We start from the raw sequence: 23,254 nt of genomic DNA, 5'->3' as shown, positions 1-23,254 counted from the left end.
ATGGGATCACACTACATTGATGTCGTGCCATATCTTTTGTTAGTTTTGTTAGTCAATACCATATCTTTTTCCTCCAAGAAAGTAGGAAAGTTTCTTAAAGTCGATATTGTACAAAAATAATTGATCATATATATCTTAGTTAAAGGAAGCAACGGGGTGTCGATATGTACGTCTTATGTCGCTCAAAGACATCTTTCTTTGCAAGTTTCTTTCCATATAAGAGATCGATTAATAATTTATACGTAATAGACCCATGCTATTGCACGGGTCGTAATGTTACGACGACATTTTTTTAAATTATAATTTGGTAATCAAAATTGGTTGTAATTATAAATATTTGAATTGAAAGAAACAATTACATAGAACATATTTATATATCAGTTAAAATTTATCTCGTATAAAATAGTTTTTTTGAAATTTTTATTAGTAGGAACTTGTCTCGCATATGATAATTATTTTGAATTTTTTATCAGCGATAATTTAACCCGTATATGATAGTTAAAACTTATATATCAGTTAGAATTTACCCTGTGTAAAATAGTTTTTTTGAAATTTTTATTAGTTAGAACAAATGTCTCACAAATGATAACTATTTTGAATTTTTTTTATCAGTGATAATTTATCCCGTATACGATAGTTAAAATTTATCCCGTGTAAAATAGTTTTTTTGAAATTTTTATTAGTAAGAACTTGTCTCACATATGACAATTATTTTAAATTTTTTATTAGTGATAATTTATCACATATATGATAGTTAAAATTTATATATCAGTTAGAATTTACCCCTGTAAAATAGTTTTTTTGAAATTTTTATTAGTAAGAATTTGTCTCGCATATGATAATTATTTTGAATTTTTATCAGTGATAATTTATCCCGTATACGATAGCTAAAATTTATATATCAGTTAGAAGGTAATAAAACATTGAATTTTAACATTTGAGTTCAAAATTTGAATTTCACAATGAGAGGGAAAGTGTGGAATATTTTAGTTGCTTAGATGGCTTAGTTAGAAAAAGCAATTTTCCACTCAAAATGAGACAAATGGCTCATGTGGCTTGGTTATGTTAGCAAATGGTAGTTTGAAAAAGCACTTTTCTACTCACAATTTCCCAATTGGTTCATGTGGCTTGGTTGGATGTGTACTTTTAGTTCAGTTACAAAATTTTTGGACACTAATTGTCCTTTCATTGGACACATGACAGCAGCTTAAGTAAGGACATTTTGAAATTTTCCAGAACAATTAACTTTCTTATATAGATTAAATACTTATAATATATGGATTAATTGGTAACGATAGAACTTGGTAATTATTAAAAAATAGTTGTTATGAATTAATTGTTGTTGATCATGAATTGATGATATGAGCTGTTTTTTTTTTTTGGACTAAATGATATTAGCTACTATTGTACGGTTTATGAGGCATTTTCATTAGAGATATTGATGACGGGAATTTATATAGTGATTTTAGTAGTATTTTAGGTTAGTTTTTAATAGTTTTAGTAATTATTGAAGACCAAATGCAAGCAAAGACCTAAAGATATGAAGTTACTTGACCAAGAAGCAAGAAATATGGAAAACGCATAAAAAAGAGCAAATAAGGAAGAAATTCGCTGGTACATCGTGTCACGATGAGAGCCATCGCAACACGATGGATTTGTTTTTATTTTGAAGTAAATATGTTTTTTTTTAGAAAACAAATTCAACTCATCGTGCCACGATGAGGCGCATCGTACCACGATAGGCAAGTTTGTGAAGCCATCGTTGCACGATCAGATGCGATGGGGCACACTTCTGATAACTTTAAGAGGCTATGATAGTTCTTCAGGACTTGTCTTCTCTTTAGAACTTGACTTTCCTTAAGAGTCTTGAAATATTAACTTTTTTTTATGATAAAAAAGTCTAAATTGTTTTCTTTTGTTCTTTTATTTTGTTTTAGTGGATAAACTCCTAATTATTAAACATGTAGTGTGTTATTTAGTGTTGAAGACTTCAAGTCAATACTCATATAAGCTATGTAGCCAATGCACCCTGTGCACTCTCCACAACCAAAATGTTTAACTTGCTCACTTACTTATCGGAACAACCACTCTATAATTGTAGGGCAGGGCTTGCACCACAATTTATGCAACTTCAGTTTTTGACTAAGATAGATGGAGATTACTCCCTGCTCTGATGAATCAATACAGAATCAATAAATAAGACCTATAAAATACATGATCAATAATAAAGAACAGAAAGAACTTACAATCAAAAGTGCAAATAGAAACCAATAACCAAATTTAGGCTGCGTCTGCAGAGCAAGTGGTATTCATTATCAGTTACAGATTGCATGCCTACACAAGAACATGTTCTGACTTTTGACTTCAGTTCCCTCACAAATTGGATGCACCGTTGAGAACGCAGGCAAAAGATATATTGGACATAACATAACCAATCATGATACAGGACAGAACAAATATTTTATGGAGTCATGATACTCGGTGCTTGGTCCTGTAGGTATCCTTCTATTTTCTTTCAGTTTTGATTGAGTTTTAAGAGAATAAGGATTTCAAAGAAAAAAGGACATTTGGCTCTCTGAATATAGTGGAGTTGCGAAAATTTCGACTTGGCAACATTTAACTGTAGGACCGTAGGAGTTTAGTCCAATCGCAGAAAGTTCAGTGTTCAAAAAATGCTCTATTATTAGTCAAGAAAAAAAAAATGCTCTATTACATCAACTACAGATATCATTGTAATTTGTAACACTAACATTCCGTTTTGCTGCTTGCTTTTCAGAATTTATCCTTTAGTTCACACATGTTATAACAGAAAAAGATATTTTCTTACATATAGTCTCGTCACTGCAGACATTCCATATGATGTTCTGTGAGTAAATATTAGTAGAACAACAAAAACGAAAACAGCGATTCCCAGAAAATGGTGTACCTCAAATCCATCAAGCTCAAGGAAACTGTATGGAGAAACCGGTACCAGTTCTGGTGGGCCAAAGTTATCGAAATCAGAATCAGAACCCATGTCATTGTAACCTGCCACCCACCAACAGAATCCTCATCTTTTGTATTTCTGGTCAAAGGAACTCGCAATTCAGAAACAGGAACAGGAAGAGGTTATTTATTAAAGTACTTGTCATGGAGTAGCTCCATTGTTGTAGCCATCCTAGCCGGATCATAACAAGGGCTTAAGAGTCAAGAGCTCAGCAAAAATACATCCAAGTGACCAGAAATCAATTTCTAAGGCAATTCAGGAGCGCAGAACCAGCGAGTTCCAACACATGACCTGAAACCACCACTTTCTCTATCTTCCCCCTCCGTTGCTTCATAACTAAAAGTTCTCATTGGATCATTATCCATATCACTTGTTTTGCACGTTGCAAGACAAGAAGTATTTCCATCGGGAATGTTGGTATCCTTATCTGAAACACCAATGACTGCTTCCCTGCTCTTGATTTTCACATCTAAATTCGCTGGCCTAAGTTGTTAGTGTGAGGAAAAGCTTCAGGATGATGAATTGAACTTTCATGATTAGAACTATCATGCTCATACGGTGGTGGATTCTCCTCAAAAGCATCAAATCCAGGCTCTGTGAGTATCCTTGCCTGAGAAAATTAGTCAACGAAACATTTCATTCACGACATAAACCTAATACACTCCTTTACTTAGGATGCAACTCCAAAATATACTGACTAAAATTCGGAATTTATTATAGCCTAAAAACATACTGACTCCGGAATAATCAAATGATTTATACGCAAAAAATAGCTCATATATCTCTGAATGAAATGTTGTGCCAATAAAAAAATCCTTGAATGAAATATAAGCAAAAATTAACACTTTTTAGCCTAATTATGATACTATTGTTGATGATAAGTGAATTGAGATAAATTCACTGTCGCTTGTAATACAAGTTACCAAGTTAGTTAGTTTTACTTGTTAGAAACAGTTTTAGTTAGTTACAACTACTTCTACTAGTTGGTTATGAACCCTTAACTTGTATATAAGGTAGAACATTGAGATTGTAATAATCAAGTTGAATAATAAAGTTTTCATTCTTTCTTTCCTTCGTTTGGCTCAATTCGCGCCTAAACTCTGCAACTTGATCATCTGGTTATGATCCCTTTCTCGTTTTCTGCAATTCTTCCTTGAAATTGCATCTTTGTTTTTCATTCTTTGCAGTTTCTTTCTCTGCAAGATTCCCATTCTGTTTCTTTCTTTTTCCTTGTTTCATCTTTGACTCTTCATTCCTTCAACAATGTCTGTTGATAGCAATGCTAGCGTTCATGGGGGTCATTCTGGTTCTGCATCTCAGAATCATAACAAGGGTTATCAAAATGACATTCTCAATCCTTACTTTATACATCAAAATGAAAATCCTGGTCTCATCTTGGTTAATTACTCCACCACTATCAGGCTTGAATTACCACTCATGGTCTCGAGCCATGACTATGGCACTCAGATCCAAGAATAAGCTTCATTTCATCAATGGATCTTTGCCTAGACCAGATGATGAAGATCACGATTCTCTTGCTTGGGATAGATGCATCACTATGATAATGTCATGGATCCCTAATGCTGTTGATGCTGAAATCTCACAAAGTGTCTTGTGGATGGATACTGCATCAGAAATTTGGCAAGATCTTAAAGAACGCTTCTATCAAGGTGATGTTTTTCGCATTTCTGATATACAAGAAGAAATTTACATCCTTAAGCAAGGTGACACTTCTGTTTCTACACACTATACTAAGATGAAAAAGCTGTGGCAAGAACTTGATAACTTTAGGCCAATCCCTGCATCTAATTCATAATTATTTTTATGCATCATAAGTTATAACTAAATTCAATGTATTAATCATTGCAATGGTTGGTTGTTTAGTTTATCAATAGCAACCACAACTAGAACTAAATGATTCTTGTAAAAAATACAACTAGAAGATGATGGTAAAAAATTACATTCAAAAAGTAATTCCTAACTTGTCAATTTACAAGTTTTTATAAAACATCCATTCATTTATTTAATTATAAAAATACATTTACTTGCCCTCCTGTAACCAGGAAAAAGCCACACTTCCTCTTGCCAAAGGAAAAAAGAAGAAGCCAAGTTTAGCAATACAATCATTATAAAATATAACCCTTTGGATTAATCAATCAACTACTACATATGTTCTTCCTCATCTTCTTCATCCCAATTTTTGATATCTTCAACACTCCCATAACCCCAACTACACAACAAGAAGTATAACAAATTAACCAAACCTAGAATAGTGAGTAACCAATAGTAGTAATCATAGTGCCCTTGATTGATATTTGATGATAACCAACTAACTTCACTTCCTCTTTGTGTCCCAATTTTAACAACCTTAACTATAATACTGGCAACCAAATTTCCTGTCCCAAATCCAAGAGCGTAAAAAGCAACAGCAATACTAGACATAGTTTTAGGAAATTGTGAATAATAAAACTCAATTTGTCCAATCACATTAAATGCCTCAGCAAAACCAACTAAACAATGTTGAGGCACTAATCACATTGCTGACATGTTCACTACACCTTTAGGATTATCTATAAAGCCATCTGTAATTGCTTCATTTCTTCTCTTTTTCTCTACTAATGCTGCAACTAATGTAGCTTGATCAGTGCATTTTAATGCACATTCTTTTACTATTGTACTAGTGTATTCCTATGGTTTAATTTACTATTTTTACTATTTTAATGTGTTTTTATATTTAAGTTTATTTCTAACTTTATTTTATTTTCGCACTTAATTTATGAATAAATAGCACTTTGACACCCTTCCAGTCTGCAGGTCATAACTGGAGCTACGAATATCGGATTGAGCCGCCGGAAGATGCGTTGGAAAGCTGAGATCAAGAGCTACAACTTTCATGTTGAGGCCAATACCCAGTTCGGAGCGCAAGTGTGTCAAATATTTACGTTTATGTTCCAGACTTTATGAAAATAATGTAATTTCGGGTCAAACTTATGTTTTTCGACCCGTAGCTTTTGAAGCCCAATTTTCTCTGAGTACTTAAGCAAAAACACAGCTAGGGTTTTAAAAATTCTGATTTCACGCAAAATAGAAAAGAAGGGCTGCTTTGCTCTCATGGAAGCCTAAAAACCCTAGGTTGATTCATTGGTATACGGGAACATCGTTCATGACTTCTTGAGGTTCAATTCTTAATAGTAATTCAGTTTATTTATTTACTGTCTTCTCTTATCAATTCATGCTCTTTATTTATTTATGAAACTCGAATATAGTGATGCTTAATCTCTATTTTGAGTTATATATTGTGAGACTTTTCGGATTGATTCATCGCTTGTATGACTAGTTCGAATAGGAATTGATATAGGTTTTTTCGTGCTTAGCAAAAAAGGGTTGGTCGAAATCTGTCATGATACAAACCGTGTTCTAAGTGACGCTTGTTCACTACTCATGGTTAGTTGAACACATTCTTTGCTTAATCGAATGAATTCGTATAAACTGTTTATCGCTTGTATAATCGGTCTTATAAACCAACCAAGGCATGAATATATAAACAATATTTTATGTGAACCGAGGATAGAATCATAACGAAGTTTTCCTAAAACCAATGGATTGATCGTCTTTTTATCAATTGAATTTCTAATACTCTTTCGATCTAAACAAACCCAAAACCCCATATTTAATTGTGTTATTCATTGTTCTTATTTTTACTAATTATTAAATTAGAGGTCCTTGTGAGACGACCAAGGTTAATTACCTTGTTACTACTTTTCTTAATTAAAACTTATTTTGATCACGAAACGACAGCGATCAAATTGGCGCCGTTGCCGGGGATCTCTGATTAGGATTAGTAAAATTGAGAAATAACTAACATTACTAACAATTTTGTTTTGTGAGTTTTAGTTGTGTTTCAGGTTCTGACGTTGAATTTTGTAGTGAAGCTGAAAAATAATTAATTTTCGGTTCATATCTCGGATTGATCCGAAATTTGGTCCACAAATCCGAAAAAAATCAAGGAACAAAACTTTCGTATCTTTGATACGAAAATTCAGGCTGAGATTGCGAAATTCCTTCGTTTAGACCACTTTTTATTTTTTTTGAATTTTCCATATATTTAAAAAAATCCAAAAAAATTATATATAGATTTGTTTGATTTTTAGAGATTTTAGGTGGTATTTTTATTTTTTTTAGATTTTATTTGACTCAATTTTTTATTTTTCTCTTCATTTCATTTAGACAAAAAAAAAAAAAAACTATAAAAAAAATGGAAGATTCATTGGACCAGTTGACTTATATAATTAATTGCTTGGATGCAAGAAAACAACAAACATGCTATCAAAATCATATTCCAACTGTGATGTGTAATATTTGTTCTTCGAGTTTTCATATTAGTGATGCATGTCCTATATTGTTAGATACTGCTCTTTGTGGTGAGACCCAATTTGTAGGTAATTTTCAAGGACAATACTATCAAGAACAAAATTCATATCTTGAAGAACAGCCTATTTGGTCACATCCACAGTTTCAGCAAATTGATTCATTGGTAGTTGAACCACAACCTAGTTTGGAAGAAATGATAATGCAGATGGCTGAAAATAATAAGAGAATGGCTGAAGATCATTTGCAATTTCTTCAACATATGCAAGTTATGAAAGTCCAAACTGATCAAGTTGAACAAATAATCTCCACCGTCCATCGAATTCAAGAGGAGAAGATGTCTCATGTTGATGTACAACCTGCTGCACTCTTAGAGGTAATGCAATGTGATACAAGTGTTGATGAAACTTCAGGTGAGCCCATTAAAACATTGTTTGTTTCATCTGATGAACATAAAATAAATAACACAAACTCAAGTGAATGCATGAAAGAGAATATTACACCACAAAATTTTGATTTGGATGAATCATATACTTCTCTTGAAGTAGATAAATCTTTTGAAATTGTTGCTTGTGAATGTGGTGTTTGTAATGTTTGTCATGAGATCAGTGCAGTCATTTTAGGAGAAGACATTTTGATGCCGACAACCACTTGTGCAGAAATTCAAACAAATTCAATAACTCTTGAAGTTGACACAAAAAATGTGGATTTTAGTCGGAAGCAACTATTGCCCATAGCAGAAAAATTGGTGGTGGAGCCTCGGATTAAGCCACACAATATGCAGTTGTCCTTCACCATTTATGCATCTCTTCCACCTATTTTACCTGACTCACAAGTTAATTGTGGATTTTGTGATTTCCATGCTTTTGTTAACGCAGGTTCACTATATGTGCTGGTTATTCCTCCTAAGCCACCGAATTCTGTACTATTATACAAGCTCACGTGCTATTTGCTTTTTCTTGTTTCATGTGTTCGTAGTGCAGAAAGGCCTCCACCAAAACCGCCGGACATGGACTTTCCAGCTGCTATAACTTAGCTCCTCGGGTGTGTTCCTTCCTTTTCTCACTTTATGCTTATTGTTATACATTGCGGACAATGTATGTTTTAAGTGTGGGGGGAACATTTAGTTATTTTATTTTTCTGTCAATTAAAAAAAAATAGTAAAATAAAATAAAAAAGTTTTACTTTAGTCTTTAAACTTGAGTTTTGCTCAGGAGAGCAAAAGAATAAGTGTGGGGGAATTTGATCAGTGCATTTTAATGCACATTCTTTTACTATTGTACTAGTGTATTCCTATGGTTTAATTTACTATTTTTACTATTTTAATGTGTTTTTATATTTAAGTTTATTTCTAACTTTATTTTATTTTCGCACTTAATTTATGAATAAATAGCACTTTGACACCCTTCCAGTCTGCAGGTCATAACTGGAGCTACGAATATCGGATTGAGCCGCCGGAAGATGCGTTGGAAAGCTGAGATCAAGAGCTACAACTTTCATGTTGAGGCCAATACCCAGTTCGGAGCGCAAGTGTGTCAAATATTTACGTTTATGTTCCAGACTTTATGAAAATAATGTAATTTCGGGTCAAACTTATGTTTTTCGACCCGTAGCTTTTGAAGCCCAATTTTCTCTGAGTACTTAAGCAAAAACACAGCTAGGGTTTTAAAAATTCTGATTTCACGCAAAATAGAAAAGAAGGGCTGCTTTGCTCTCATGGAAGCCTAAAAACCCTAGGTTGATTCATTGGTATACGGGAACATCGTTCATGACTTCTTGAGGTTCAATTCTTAATAGTAATTCAGTTTATTTATTTACTGTCTTCTCTTATCAATTCATGCTCTTTATTTATTTATGAAACTCGAATATAGTGATGCTTAATCTCTATTTTGAGTTATATATTGTGAGACTTTTCGGATTGATTCATCGCTTGTATGACTAGTTCGAATAGGAATTGATATAGGTTTTTTCGTGCTTAGCAAAAAAGGGTTGGTCGAAATCTGTCATGATACAAACCGTGTTCTAAGTGACGCTTGTTCACTACTCATGGTTAGTTGAACACATTCTTTGCTTAATCGAATGAATTCGTATAAACTGTTTATCGCTTGTATAATCGGTCTTATAAACCAACCAAGGCATGAATATATAAACAATATTTTATGTGAACCGAGGATAGAATCATAACGAAGTTTTCCTAAAACCAATGGATTGATCGTCTTTTTATCAATTGAATTTCTAATACTCTTTCGATCTAAACAAACCCAAAACCCCATATTTAATTGTGTTATTCATTGTTCTTATTTTTACTAATTATTAAATTAGAGGTCCTTGTGAGACGACCAAGGTTAATTACCTTGTTACTACTTTTCTTAATTAAAACTTATTTTGATCACGAAACGACAGCGATCATAGCTAAACATGATATTGCTATACCAATTCCCATTCTTTGCTTTAAACTGAGTCCTTTTCCTTTCTTAGTGTATTTTGTTAACAAAGGAACTATAATGCGGTCATAAATAGCTACCCATATGGTTAAGGTGAGGATTGCAAATGCACCATAACTTGTTGATGGAATCTCAAAGTTGTGAACCATTCTATTCATAGTTTCTGCTTGGACCACAGAAAATGATTGTTGACTTATTGTAATGGCCATTGTGATTCCAGTTGACCAAATGGGAAGGACTTTGATCACTGCTTTCAACTCCTCTACTTGTCTTACTGTACATATACTCCATGGATCAGTTGGCATTCCATTAGAGTCTAAATCTTCTTCTCTGTTCTTTATAATGCAAGCCTTGTTCAAGAACCTAGGGAGAAATGGAGAATCAAAACATATTGAATTCAACTGTCGAATATTACAAGATTATCTCAACAATTATGAACATTAAAATGTAGTAGATATAAATTGAACATTTATTTATAGTTGTGATTTTATAGTTAATATTTTTATATTTTAAAAATACATATAACTTAAAATTTAAGTTTATTAATAAAAATCATAGTTTTTCAAATTTTATAAGCTTAAATTTTTAGTTTGATGATTAAAATTAATGAAAAATTGACATATATACGTATCCAAACTCGGATCCGTCATCCAATAAAATCTTACTGCATTCACTAACTACATGCAATCGCATAATCACAAAACCAGGGAGATCGGACGGTCAAAATCTCACAATCTCTCTGACTGCGTGATTGCGTGTAGTCAATGACGTCATGCAATCCAGATTCCATAAATTGAATAAGCTAGACAAAACAGTACGTACCTTGCTTTCTCCGTTGGCTGAACAAGATTAGAGCCATTATGGAAATACCACAAACCAGAGTTGTTTGGATGAGGAAGTGTCAAATGTCTGTTTTTCCATGATGCAACAATTACTTGAGCAAATCCAGCAAGCAAGCTTTTGTTTGGTTTCACTTTAACATACATAAAAGATCCCAAGAAAAACATGACAGAAGATAACAACATAAGACCCACAGGAATTCCAAAACCAATAACCCATCCAGCTTTAACTTGAACGTATACTATGAATACCACTGAAATCATTACTGAAACACCAACTGAAACATAATACCAATTAAAGAAACTCTTCATGATTCTCTCATTTTTCGGATTGTTGATTTGATCAGCTGCAAAAGCTAAAGAACATGGCCTAATACCACCAGCTCCAATAGACATTATAGCAAATGAAGTGAAAAGAAACGTATTGCATTCCTGTTGCTGTTTCACATGTTTGTCCATTTTTGCAATCTGGTGGCCTTGCATGCCTAATTATTGCAGTAAGCCATAACATAATGATTCCCTGCAATATTTTTTAGTGCTTATAAGTTATAAATATGTGCCTAATAGTGTTTTTTTTTTTTAAGACTTAGTATCTAGCCCAAGGACGGATTAGTATATGATAATTAGCTTACAAGAAGGTTGATGATTGTTCCCCAAGCAATAACATGAAATCGACCAAGGCAAGAATCAGAAAGAAAAGCACCAAAAAGTGGCATAAAATTGGATCCAGCATTCCACAAGAATATTATGATAGCTACAGTTGAAGGGTCTGCATGATACTCATTCCGTAGGTACAAAATCATATTCACATGAAGCCCTACATTTGCAACCTTCTCAAAAGCCTCATTTGCTAATTCAAAATATCAAAAACAAAACAACAAAGTTAATTATAAATCACAACCTTTAAATCTTTGTTAGAACAATAACTAGAAAAATGTTCTATATATATAAAAATTAAAGGGTCATCACCTATGATAAAGGGAAGAGGACAATTCATTCATTCTACAAGATTGAATTCTTTCAATCTTGTAAAGAGAAACAATTTTTTCTCTCTAATCATACTTGTATCCATTATCAATCTTGAATAATACAAACCCCCTATGTCCTCGGTAAAACGATTCCCAGGCCTCAAAGTTTCATCTCGTTCAACTCTTAACAATAACATCATATCAGATATTGTTTTAGAACACTTTCAATTTTACAACGGAGAAGTTCATCCGCATGCATTTCGTCGTCCTGAAGGGATTTTCCACACAAGGATCAAAATTGTCTTTGTCATATACAAGTAGAAGGGTGTTGAGTTTATTAAACACAATCACTCTAGCTGGAGAGTAAAAAATACAGAGTAAAACCATATTTGTCCTTAAGGATAGAACATTGCTTTGTATATGACATTTTATTAAGAATGTGAAAATCAGGCCATAATAATGGTGTTAGGATGACAATATCCAATAGCATAATTAAGTCCTTACTATTTATCACCAACCATGATTTATCAGTATGTTTATCTAACTAATACAGGTTATATTTAGTGTACCGCTTATAGGATAATTTGTGTATTTGAATGGAGAAAATCTGCTTTACGTCGGCTTGTACCGTTTCTATCTTAACTGATAGAAGTTTTGTTCGACTCGTTTCTCATTTTTATTCAGTTCATTCATTTGTTGCCTCTATTTTAATTTGATTCATTCATGTTTAATTTTGTTTGATCAATGGCGTGGATCTGAACCTGCTGTCTCGCCAAACTGTCGCCCCCAATGTCGTCGTCTCGCTGTCGATTGTCGGTGTTGTAACTTCGGTCATCGTTGTTTCAAACACGGACGCCATCACCGTCAAAATCATGTTACTCTTTTGAGGAAACCACCGGAACAAACGTCGGAACTATATATGGCGATTTAATGATGAATACGCTGCAAGGTGGACCACAGTTTGAAAGTGCAAGATAATGAACAAATGTGATAAGGGCAGATACGAATAATGTACGGCTAGGCGTAACACTTTTCTCTCGCGCCACGGCGAGGTGGAACACTTTTCTCCTGCAACACAGTGAGAAGGAAAGCTATGTCGGATCATCGGTTAGCTCGAATGATCATAACCCAGGTGATATCATTTTAAATCTCCTTGATGAAATCTAACATTTTATCTGTTCCTTTCAATAATCAATATATATAAAAGCCACCTAGATGAATCTATATTATTGGAAGAGAACATATAATTCATTCAGCGTCATCAGTTATGACATTTGGTTAAAACATGAAACCCTTTCATCAACACTATAATTATTGGCATTCTATAATTAGTCACATTTGGTGAAGAATTGGTTATATTCAACCACAAGTCATTACTCATAATCTTATAATAATTGCTGAAGTTTAGTCTTATAAATTTTCTGTAAAGTGTTGCTGATGTTAACATGTTCACTAACACTTATCCATATCCTATTATGGTTAGACTCTTATTTGACTAAGTTTGATATATTGGCGTTACTTCTTCTAATAACATAAGCACAAATTATCATTTATCTAATGAAAGTATCAAGTTGATCATAATGCAGGACAACAAACAAAGGTGGTGAGTCCAAATAGTACTCTAAAAAGACAGAGCTACTACACCAAGAATAAATGAAGTCAGCCGGCTCTAGACCAATAAAGGCTAATCGGTGTTGGAATAAAGGTCAACCTGATTAAGTTGCCGGCTCTGAACCATAAATGAAGTCAGCCGGCTCTAGACCAATAAAGGCTAACCGGTGATGGAATAAAGGTCAACCTGATTAAGTTACGGGCTCTGAACCAAGTAAATTCAAGGTCAACCTGATTAAGTTACGGGCTATGAACCAAGAATAAAAGCCAACCGGCTCTAGACCAATAAAGGTTAATCGGCTCTGGAATAAAGGTCAACCGGCTCTACTCTAGACCAATAAACGCTAACCGGCTCTGAACCAAAAATATGCATATGAAAAGTGCTATGGCCATAAAGTCCAGCAATATGAAAGAAGGCGAGATCATTAACAACGCCGGCAGAAAAATCTTACGTGCAGCAAAGCAAGACGATTCATTATAACGCCAAATCATTTGCAACCGCCAAAAGGCAACAAGTATAAAGTTATTCATAAATGATATATAATTATATTTAAAGAGCCAAAGACATTGCAGGTGCAAAGTTAAAAATTTCAAAGGCGAGATTACTTTCAACGCTAAATGCAAGTAAGTGGAAGGGCGACTCTGAGCAGCGCCAATTCTTTCTAAATCGCCAAGAAACAACAGTTACAAAATAAGGCGTGCAAGCCCGACGGTACGAAAATCAACTACAACAAAAAAGTGGCGAGACAGATTACGCCCGACTACTTACAATTCTTAAATATAGAATGTCAAAAGAAAATAAGAAACTCATGTTGAGTAGAAGAAGCAGAAGTTACTAGCCACAAAGTTTTAATTTGATTTCAAGAAGACAAGGAGGGACAAATAGCGAAAAAAGAAGAGGCGAGATTGGTGACAACGCTAGCTTGAAAATGCAAATACAATGGAAAAGGAGGAAGGGCGACTTGCCAACTTGCTCAAAGTCGCCAAGAAACAATGACAACAGTATTCAAAGCCATAGAAGGGCGTACACATTAGCTAATAAATATCAACAACAAAAGGAAGGACAAGGCGACAAGCAAACAAGGAATATGAGTCAGCAACAAATAGGCGACATAGAACAACGCCGAAGCATAATAATCGCCAAGTTATTTCAATCAAAAGCACTTCGCCTTCCTGAAGCCTCGTGCTTAGGGGTTGTGTACCGGGCAATGGACCAAGGTGTAATTTGTTAAGGCCCAACCTAGAAAGCCCAAATCACTCAAGTCCAATTAAAATATCTCAAGGAACATCTAAAGGAGAAGCGTGAAAACAACCATGAAAAACACAAGATAAGCATGATCCACCATGGCTTGGAGAAGTAGGAAGAAGCTTGGAGAAGAAGGAAAAGAAACCGCCCACTACCCATGAATTCCTCTACAAGCAAGACAGTTACCTGAGAAGCAAGAGGTGGAGGTTTTTGCCTATAAATAGAGAATTCATTCATTCTACACACAATTCTTTCAATCTTGTAAAGAGAAACAATTTTTTTTCTCTGATCATACTTGTATCCATTATCAATCTTGAATAATACAAATCCCATATGTTCTTTACCGGAACATATATATATATATTTTGTTTACAATGAACTGAGAATCGAACTCAGGACCTATAACTACTACCCAAACCCCTCACCACAAGACTAAACCTATTTTCAAAGATTATTTGTTTTATATAATTTTATTAGTTAATAATTAAAATAAATTATATGAAACAAACTAATGACATGGAAGCTAATATTTCTTAGTCAACTTTGTCATGTTAATGTCACATCATTAAATTGAGAGGGGGGCCATAAAAAATGTAATAGGCTAATAGCGGAACCAAAAGTTTAAAAATATCAAAATAGGGGAACAAAAATGCATTTAAGCCTGTATTATAGTATTTTGAATTGAATTATAACTTTAAAAACTAACATATCATTTCAATAATTTAAATATATAATTAAGGGTAAATAGTGTTATACCCCCCTGCAAAATAGACGAGTTTTGCGTTACCCCCCTGCAAAATATTTTTTTGAGATTACCCCCCTACAATGTCAAGATTCTTTGCGTTACCCCCCTGGCTTAACAAGTGGGTATATGACATGGAAGAATCTTGACGTGGCATGACACGTGGAAATTAATTTATTTTTTATTTATTTTTAATTGCCAACTCATTAATTAATGTGGGTTTTTAATTAAAAAAATGAAAAAAAAAACTTAAAAGTTGTTATATTTTTATGAACTTACTTAAAAGAAAGTTTTGTTTTTTTTTTTGACTAAAAGTTGTTATTATATATATAAAAAAAATTCTTATATATATATATATATATAATAACTAATAATAGAGTAACCAAAAAAAAAAACGAAGATGAAAAAAAACTAATAATAATAATAGTAACCAAAAAACTAATAATAATAATAATAATAATATATACTAATAATATATAATAATAATATATAATAATAATAATAATAATAATAATAATAGTAACCAAAAAACTAATAATAATAATAATAATAATAATAATAATAGAGTAATAAAAAAAAAAAACTGCAGTCACATATTTTAACTAATATAACCAAAAAAAAAAACTGCAATCACATATTTTAACTAATAATAATATTAGTTATTATTATTATTATTAGTTTTTTGGTTACTATTATTATTATTAGTTTTTTTTCATCTTCGTTTTTTTTTTTGGTTACTCTATTATTAGTTATTATATATATATATATATATAAGAATTTTTTTTATATATATAATAACAACTTTTAGTCAAAAAAAAAAAAACAAAACTTTCTTTTAAGTAAGTTCATAAAAATATAACAACTTTTAAGTTTTTTTTTTCATTTTTTTAATTAAAACCCCACATTAATTAATGAGTTGGCAATTAAAAATAAATAAAAAATAAATTAATTTCCACGTGTCATGCCACGTCAAGATTCTTCCATGTCATATGCCCACTTGTTAAGCCAGGGGGGTAACGCAAAGAATCTTGACATTGCAGGGGGGTAATCTCAAAAAAATATTTTGCAGGGAGGTAACGCAAAACTCGCCTATTTTGCAGGGGGGTATAACACTATTTACCCTATAATTAACTCCATTTATTTTACAAGAAATTAATTTATTTATTTTTACAGATGTGTGAAAGAAATTTTGTTAAGTGGAAATTCAAATGAAAAATTGCTCAAAACTTTCTTTTTTAAAATTGAACTTCCTTTGCAAAAGAAAAAGAAAGAAAATAATAATTGGTCAAAAAATGGTCAAATATTAATGAATAAAATAATCTCTTATCTCTTATAGATATGATTAAAAAGACAAAATAATTACTTACAAAAAAAAAAGTCAAATAATTTCTTGATTTAGACATTAATTAATGAATTCAATTATATACTCCCTTTGGTCCTAATTATAAGAAAAAAATTTACTTTTTAGATACATTCAAAGTTTGATGTATCTAGACTGTAATATAGACTAGATACATCAAACTTTCAATGTATCTAAAAAGTGAGTATATTTGTTAATGTTTTCATTATGCATATAAATAAGTACATTTTCTTAACATCCACCTCAATAATAATCTAAACACTTGAGTATTGTTTAGAAAATAAGTTTTAATATATATGATGAAGATGTCGTTGAAGATGATGGTGAAGTTGGTGGTGTTACTTGTTGCTGTTGTGAGTATTCAGCCGGGATATGCACAAGATGTGCATAACACACAAGAGATTTCTAGTAGACAAGTGGTAGAAAGTGCACAGTCGATTAAGGGTGCAAATAAGGATGGCTTTGTGTTACCTCCTCCGTCATGTTGTCCCGAAGAACCTTTTTGTTGCCTTAAATCTAGGTTTAAGACAAATCTATTTCGTATGTAATATTTGAATTATGTATAAGTTTAATTTAATGAAGAAATAATACATCTTTATACTCTGTTGTGTTAACATTTGATGATACATCTTTTTAATAGTTCATCATTTTCTTTTAAGGCAAAGGTGAATATTAGACTACATCAATATATGACCAAGAACTCGCTTTATCTCTCTAGATTTTTTTCCTGTGCCTTCTCTCTAAATTTTCACGTGTCGCCTCCTCCCGAAAAATCCAAGTTTTTTCTTTAAACATGTAGAACCTGTTGGTGGTCATGCGACGAGGGTGTTCTTGGCCTCCGCATCATCTCTTTCACCCCATAGGGGTTGTGTTATACCCTAATTTTGTCCTACTCTCTTCTTAAATTGTTTTTCATCCTTTTATTTGGTTTTTACTTAATTACATTATTATTATTATTATTATTATTATTATTATTATTATTATTATTATTATTATTATTATTATTATTATTAATTGACAAAACAAAAAAATGAAACAAGAAGGACAGAACACTGTAGCTAGCAGCACAGTGCACGATCCTTTTCCTCCATGAACAGTGCTGCGCCTCCTCCCTACCCTGCTGCTAGTTTCACTCTCTTCTTCAACTTTTCACCAAAACTGTTCTGGACTGGGCCAAGAGCTGGCCCAATCACTTATGCCCGACATTTGGGGCATGGCCCAATAAGGGGATACTTCCCCGACACGTCAGCCAATGACGTGTCCTGCTCGACATAACAGATTAGCTCCGCGCTAATCACGTGCTCGGTTATCCGTGCACGACGACTCATTCAGCCTTAGCTTAACAGCTAAGCAGCATGTTTAACACGTGCTCCATTGACCAACCATATCCGTCACGGAGTCATCCATTACCCGCCAATAGCGGAACGACTCCAAACCAGGATAGAGGCAAATAACTGCCTTCCCCTACGATACAGGGGCTATCCTGGCAGTTGGGCCTATTGGGCCGGTTATCCAGGCCCAATAGACCAACCTTTGGCCCAGCGCTGGGGGCACTATATAAGCTCTCCTATACAGGAGAGCCAGGTATTCTGAATCATTAAGCATTCAACTTTCTCTCTCTTCTTTTGTATCTCTCTTGTTCACCTTGCTGACTTAGGCATCGGAGCACCTGCAGGTACAAACCCCCCCTTCGGTGTGGACGCTTGCTCAACGTACCGGCCATCAATCTATTCTGATCACCAGGTACGATCAGTGGCGCCGTCTGTGGGGACTGAGTTCCTCCCCTTCTTTAATCTTTCCTAAAGAAACAAAGATAAAAACCGATTCTCTCAACAACTTTCACCATGGCTAGTTCATCACAGCAACTCAACACCGATACCGGCGACGAGAACGTGCTCAACGTTCCACCCTCACCGCCGCCGCAGCATAACACCGTTCTATCACCGGTGCGTGACGATACCACCGTACCACGCGGTCCAGAAACCGACTCCCGCGATGGACGGGAAACCTCACTCTCTTCCGATGAAGAAGACGTCGAGATCCTAACCGATCGTCAGATGGGCAAACGCCCGCAATTGAAACAAGAAACTCCAGCAAACAACGCTGGACAACCTGCAATCTTGGCCAATTCCGAGATCACGGCCTTGATCGCTGCTCTCAAACAAACAACGGAGGCCATGCAGGCTCAAGGTCGTCGGCTAGACGAACAAAGCGAAAGAATCGCCGCGCTGGAAAGAGACCGGCGCCGCAGAAAGACCAACTCTCCCCCGTGGAGACAACAGGCTGATTCTTCCCCTCCCCGTCCGGCGGCCGTCAAACATCGACGCCCCGACCTAGAGAGGGTCGAAGTTACTCCTCGGAAGAAAGATCGTACTCCTCCTCATCGCGAGGGTAGGTCCCCGCCGTCATTCACCTCAAGGGTTGGCGACGATGGCCAACCATGGCGCGTCGGGCAGCTACCGTCCTCGCAAATCTCGCAGTCCAACGCCCATGCCCGGCGATCATTCTCCACGGTCGTCCGAGGACCATTCTCCCAATGGGAGTGACGAGGGTGATCCCCGATGCCCCCTGTCCGCAGACATTCTGAGGAAGCGTGTTCCAAAGGGCTTCGAGAGACCTCCTACGCTCCCCGCGTACGATGGCTTGACCGACCCCGACGATCACATAGCCAATGTCAACGCTAACCTGGATTTCAGGAATATTAGCGGTGCCATCAGATGCAGACTCTTTCCGACCACGCTGAGGAAGGGAGCAATGGCATGGTACCAAAGCCTGCCCCCTCAATCAATCTACTCGTGGAAGGACCTTACAGACCAGTTCTGTAGACATTTCACTGCTTCCCGCAAGCACCCAAAAACCGTGCACGCCTTGGAGCCCATCTACCAGGCCGAGGAAGAAACTCTCCGCAATTTCGTCGAGAGGTTCAATAAGGAGGCTGTGCAGGTCGAAACAACCGACGATATGAAGAAGTACTTGCTGCAGAGGGGCCTTCGCCCGGGCAGCGATTTTGCCAAAGCTGTGGGCATAGAAAAACCACCCACCTGGGACGACCTCCTCCTAAAAGCTCAAAAGTACATTGATTACGAGGAAGTCCAGGCAGCTGATGTCGCCCGCCTTGCCCGACCTGGAAGCAGCCACCCTGCCCGCGAGTCCTCCCATAGGAACGATGACAGGGGTGGCGACAAGGGAAGCGATAGAGGCGGCGACAGGGGTGGCGAGAGGGGTAGAGACAGAAGGAGGAGCGAAAGACGAGAGCCTCGTGGCCCTCCAAGCACATTCGCCACCTACACCCCCCTCGTCAAATCACGGGGAGAGATATTCGCTGAAGTTCACATCTCTGAATTCGACAGAGCAAATGTGAAGCAACCAAAGCCAACCCCCCTGAAGCCTGGCCAAGACAAAAATAGGTATTGCAGATACCACAAGAGTTATGGTCACAGGACCGACGACTGCATCCAACTGAAGGATGCTATTGAAATCATGATCAGAAACGGACAACTAAGACAGTTCGTGAAAAGAAACAATGATCCTCGACCGGAAACCGCGGAGACTCGCGCGGTCGAGGAGGTACCTCCACAGCCAGCCGGGCAGAAAAACGCCAAGCAGATAGCTATGAGCGTATCCCGGCCAGAAGATTTGGCTATCCCCAGCGATTTTGGGGACACCTATACTGGTCCTACGCTTAGCACGTGGGAGTATTTCACAGACTCATTGGTCATATCCGGCGGTCATATGGACAAGCACACCGTCGGATCAATAAAAAGAAAATTCGAGGATTTCATCAACACGTCCTCGAACATGAACGCAACGCTGGACAAGGCGAAGGGGCGATCAATGCCTTTAGCTTTCTATCTCGAAGAGCTGCCCGGTGGGACGGCCAATTATCAGATTCCTCTCCTTGTCCGGGCAGATATGGCCAACATGGACGTTCGCCGGGTGCTCATAGATCCGGGGAGCTCATGCGACATCATGTACGCCAGTTTGTTCAGAACATTACAGCTGGACGAGACACACCTCACCCCATACATGGGCTCAGACCTCACAGGATTCAATGGAGCAACTACTAGGCCTTGGGGTTATGTCGACCTGATCGTCACCTTTGGCTTCGAAGAGACTGCTAAGTCGATCAGGGTGAAATTCTTGGTCGTGGACTGCCCTTGCCTCTACCAGTGCATCATCGGCAGGACGGCCATAGCAGACCTGGTTGCTGTCCCTTCTACTGCCCACCTGAAGATGAAGTACTATACTCATAAGGGGCAGGTTGCTACTCTACACGGGGACATTGAAGCTGCAAGAAGGTGCTTTGACGCAGCATCCAAAGGCAACAACTTCATTGGCAAAGCTCCTGAAGCAAAGAAGCCAAAGCCTTCCTCGGAAACACCACCAAAGCCATCCCCGCAAGCACCACCAAGTCTGCCCGGTCCAAGTGTGAGCTCTGTTGATCTTGACAGCCGCACCTCCAAGAAAGAGCATAAGGAGGAGAAAAAGCTAAGGAAGGAGGAGAAGGAGGACGACGAGGCTAGCAAAGAGCATTATCGCCCCATTCCAGATGGAGACTTTGAGATAGTCCAGTTTGGCGAGGATCCAGAAAAAGGAGTCAAGATTGGTACGGGGCTCCCCGAGTTGGCGAGGAAGCAGCTGAAAGCCTGCCTTAGAGAAAATGCTGACTTGTTCGCATGGCACGCTGCCGACATGCCCGGACTGGATCCAAACATCGCTTGTCATCAACTTACTGTCGACCCACTTGCTAGTGCTGTAGTGCAACGTAGGCGTAGGCAGTCTCCCGAAAAAGCGGAGGCTGCTGAAAAAGCTGTAAAAGACCTCCTAGAGGCAAATTTTATTTCTGAAGCCAGATACACTACCTGGTTGTCAAACGTTGTACTAGTTAAAAAATCTAATGGAAAATGGCGCATGTGTGTTGACTATACCGATCTCAATAGGGCTTGCCCTAAAGATTCTTATCCTTTACCTTGCATTGATAAACTAGTCGATAATTCTTCTGGCTTTAAATTATTGTCTTTTATGGATGCATATTCAGGATATAACCAAATCCCAATGGCCGTGGCCGACAGGGGAAAAACAGCTTTCATGACCGAGTCGGGCAACTATTACTACAACGTAATGCCCTTCGGTCTAAAAAACGCTGGGGCTACATACCAGCGGATGATGAACAAAGTATTCCGGGGAGAAATAGGCGACATGCTCGAAGTCTACATGGACGACATGATCGTAAAATCCCATGAGGAAATCGACCATACCGCCCACTTACGTAAGGTCTTCGAGCAGGCCAGAAAACACAACATGCGATTCAACCCAGAAAAGTGCACCTTCGGGGTACGAGCAGGAAAGTTCCTCGGATTCTACCTAACAGAACGAGGAATCGAAGCCAACCCCGACAAATGTCGTGCCTTTACGGAGCTCCCAACTCCGAGCAACAAAAAATCCATACAAACCCTGAACGGAATGCTAACCTCATTGTCTCGCTTCGTAGCAAAATCTGCTCAACACGCATTACCGCTTTTCAAACTACTAAGGAAAGAAGCTGTGTTCGAATGGACGGACGAGTGCGAGCAGGCCCTCCAACATCTTAAGAAGGCCCTGTCCGAACCCCCAGTCCTCTCGCGCCCGGATGTCGAGGAAGTGCTATACATCTACCTCTCCGTCGCATCTGAGGCCGTCAGCGCAGCCCTTGTCCGTGAAACAACGCAAGGACAAAAACCAGTGTACTTTACAAGCAAGGCTCTCCAAGGGCCCGAACTCAGATATACACAAATCGAGAAGGTGGCCCTTGCCTTGATCAACGCAGCAAGAAGACTACGCCACTACTTCCTAGCACACACAATCATAGTACGAACCGACCAACCCATCAAATCATTGCTTGGTCGACCAGACATGGCGGGCAGGATGCTCAAATGGTCCCTCGAGCTTTCCGAATTCGACATTCGTTACGAAAGCAGGAAAGCGCTAAAATCACAAGTCCTAGCAGACTTTGTGGCCGAAATGATGAGTCCAGCCTCCTCGACAAGCGAGGCAGACAAATGGACAATATTCGTCGACGGAGCGTCAAGCTCCACGGGAGCAGGAGCAGGAATTATCCTGGAAAACGAAAATGGGATCATCATCGAAGTATCCCTAGCACTATCCTTCCCGACATCAAATAACCAAGCAGAATACGAAGCCTTCCTAGCAGGGCTACGGTTGGCCGAGGACATGGAGGCAAAAGAAGTAAAAATTTTCACAGATTCACAACTTGTTGCCTCACAAGTATTGGGAGAATATCAAGCCAAAAATGACAATCTCTCTGAATATCTAGCATTAGTGAAGGAAAAAATCACTAAGTTCGAATCCGTGGAAGTGCAACACGTTCCACGCGAGCACAACAAACGGGCAGACATCCTGTCCAAACTGGCGAGCACAAAAAAGAAAGGCGGAAACAAATCCGTCATTCAAGAAGTACTCCCTCGACCAAGCATCGAGAAGACGACCAACGTCCTCGACATAAATGTCATTGGCGACAAAAATTGCTGGATGACCCCCGTTTATAACTTCCTCGCAAATGGAACCCTCCCCGACAATCAGAAAGAAGCAGCCATAATTAGACGACGAGCATGCGCATACGTCATCCTCGACGGAAAGTTATACAGACGAGGGTTCTCAATCCCACTCCTAAAATGCGTCGACGACGAAACA

At 37.1% G+C, this 23,254-nt stretch overlaps 2 pseudogenes; both read right to left on the bottom strand.

The window, feature by feature from the left end:
* Nucleotides 1-3,166: 3,166 nt before the first annotated feature.
* LOC123904691 lies at nucleotides 3,167-3,764 on the bottom strand (annotated as a pseudogene).
* A 1,385-nt stretch (nucleotides 3,765-5,149) lies between these two features.
* LOC123904690 lies at nucleotides 5,150-17,971 on the bottom strand (annotated as a pseudogene).
* Between the last annotated feature and the right edge of the window lie 5,283 nt (nucleotides 17,972-23,254).

This window comes from Trifolium pratense, linkage group LG2 (assembly GCF_020283565.1).
Source record: "Trifolium pratense cultivar HEN17-A07 linkage group LG2, ARS_RC_1.1, whole genome shotgun sequence".
Taxonomy (NCBI): Eukaryota; Viridiplantae; Streptophyta; class Magnoliopsida; order Fabales; family Fabaceae; genus Trifolium; species Trifolium pratense.
The sequence above is the reverse complement of the archived record's forward strand: the minus strand, read 5'-3'. Positions and strand labels throughout refer to the sequence as shown.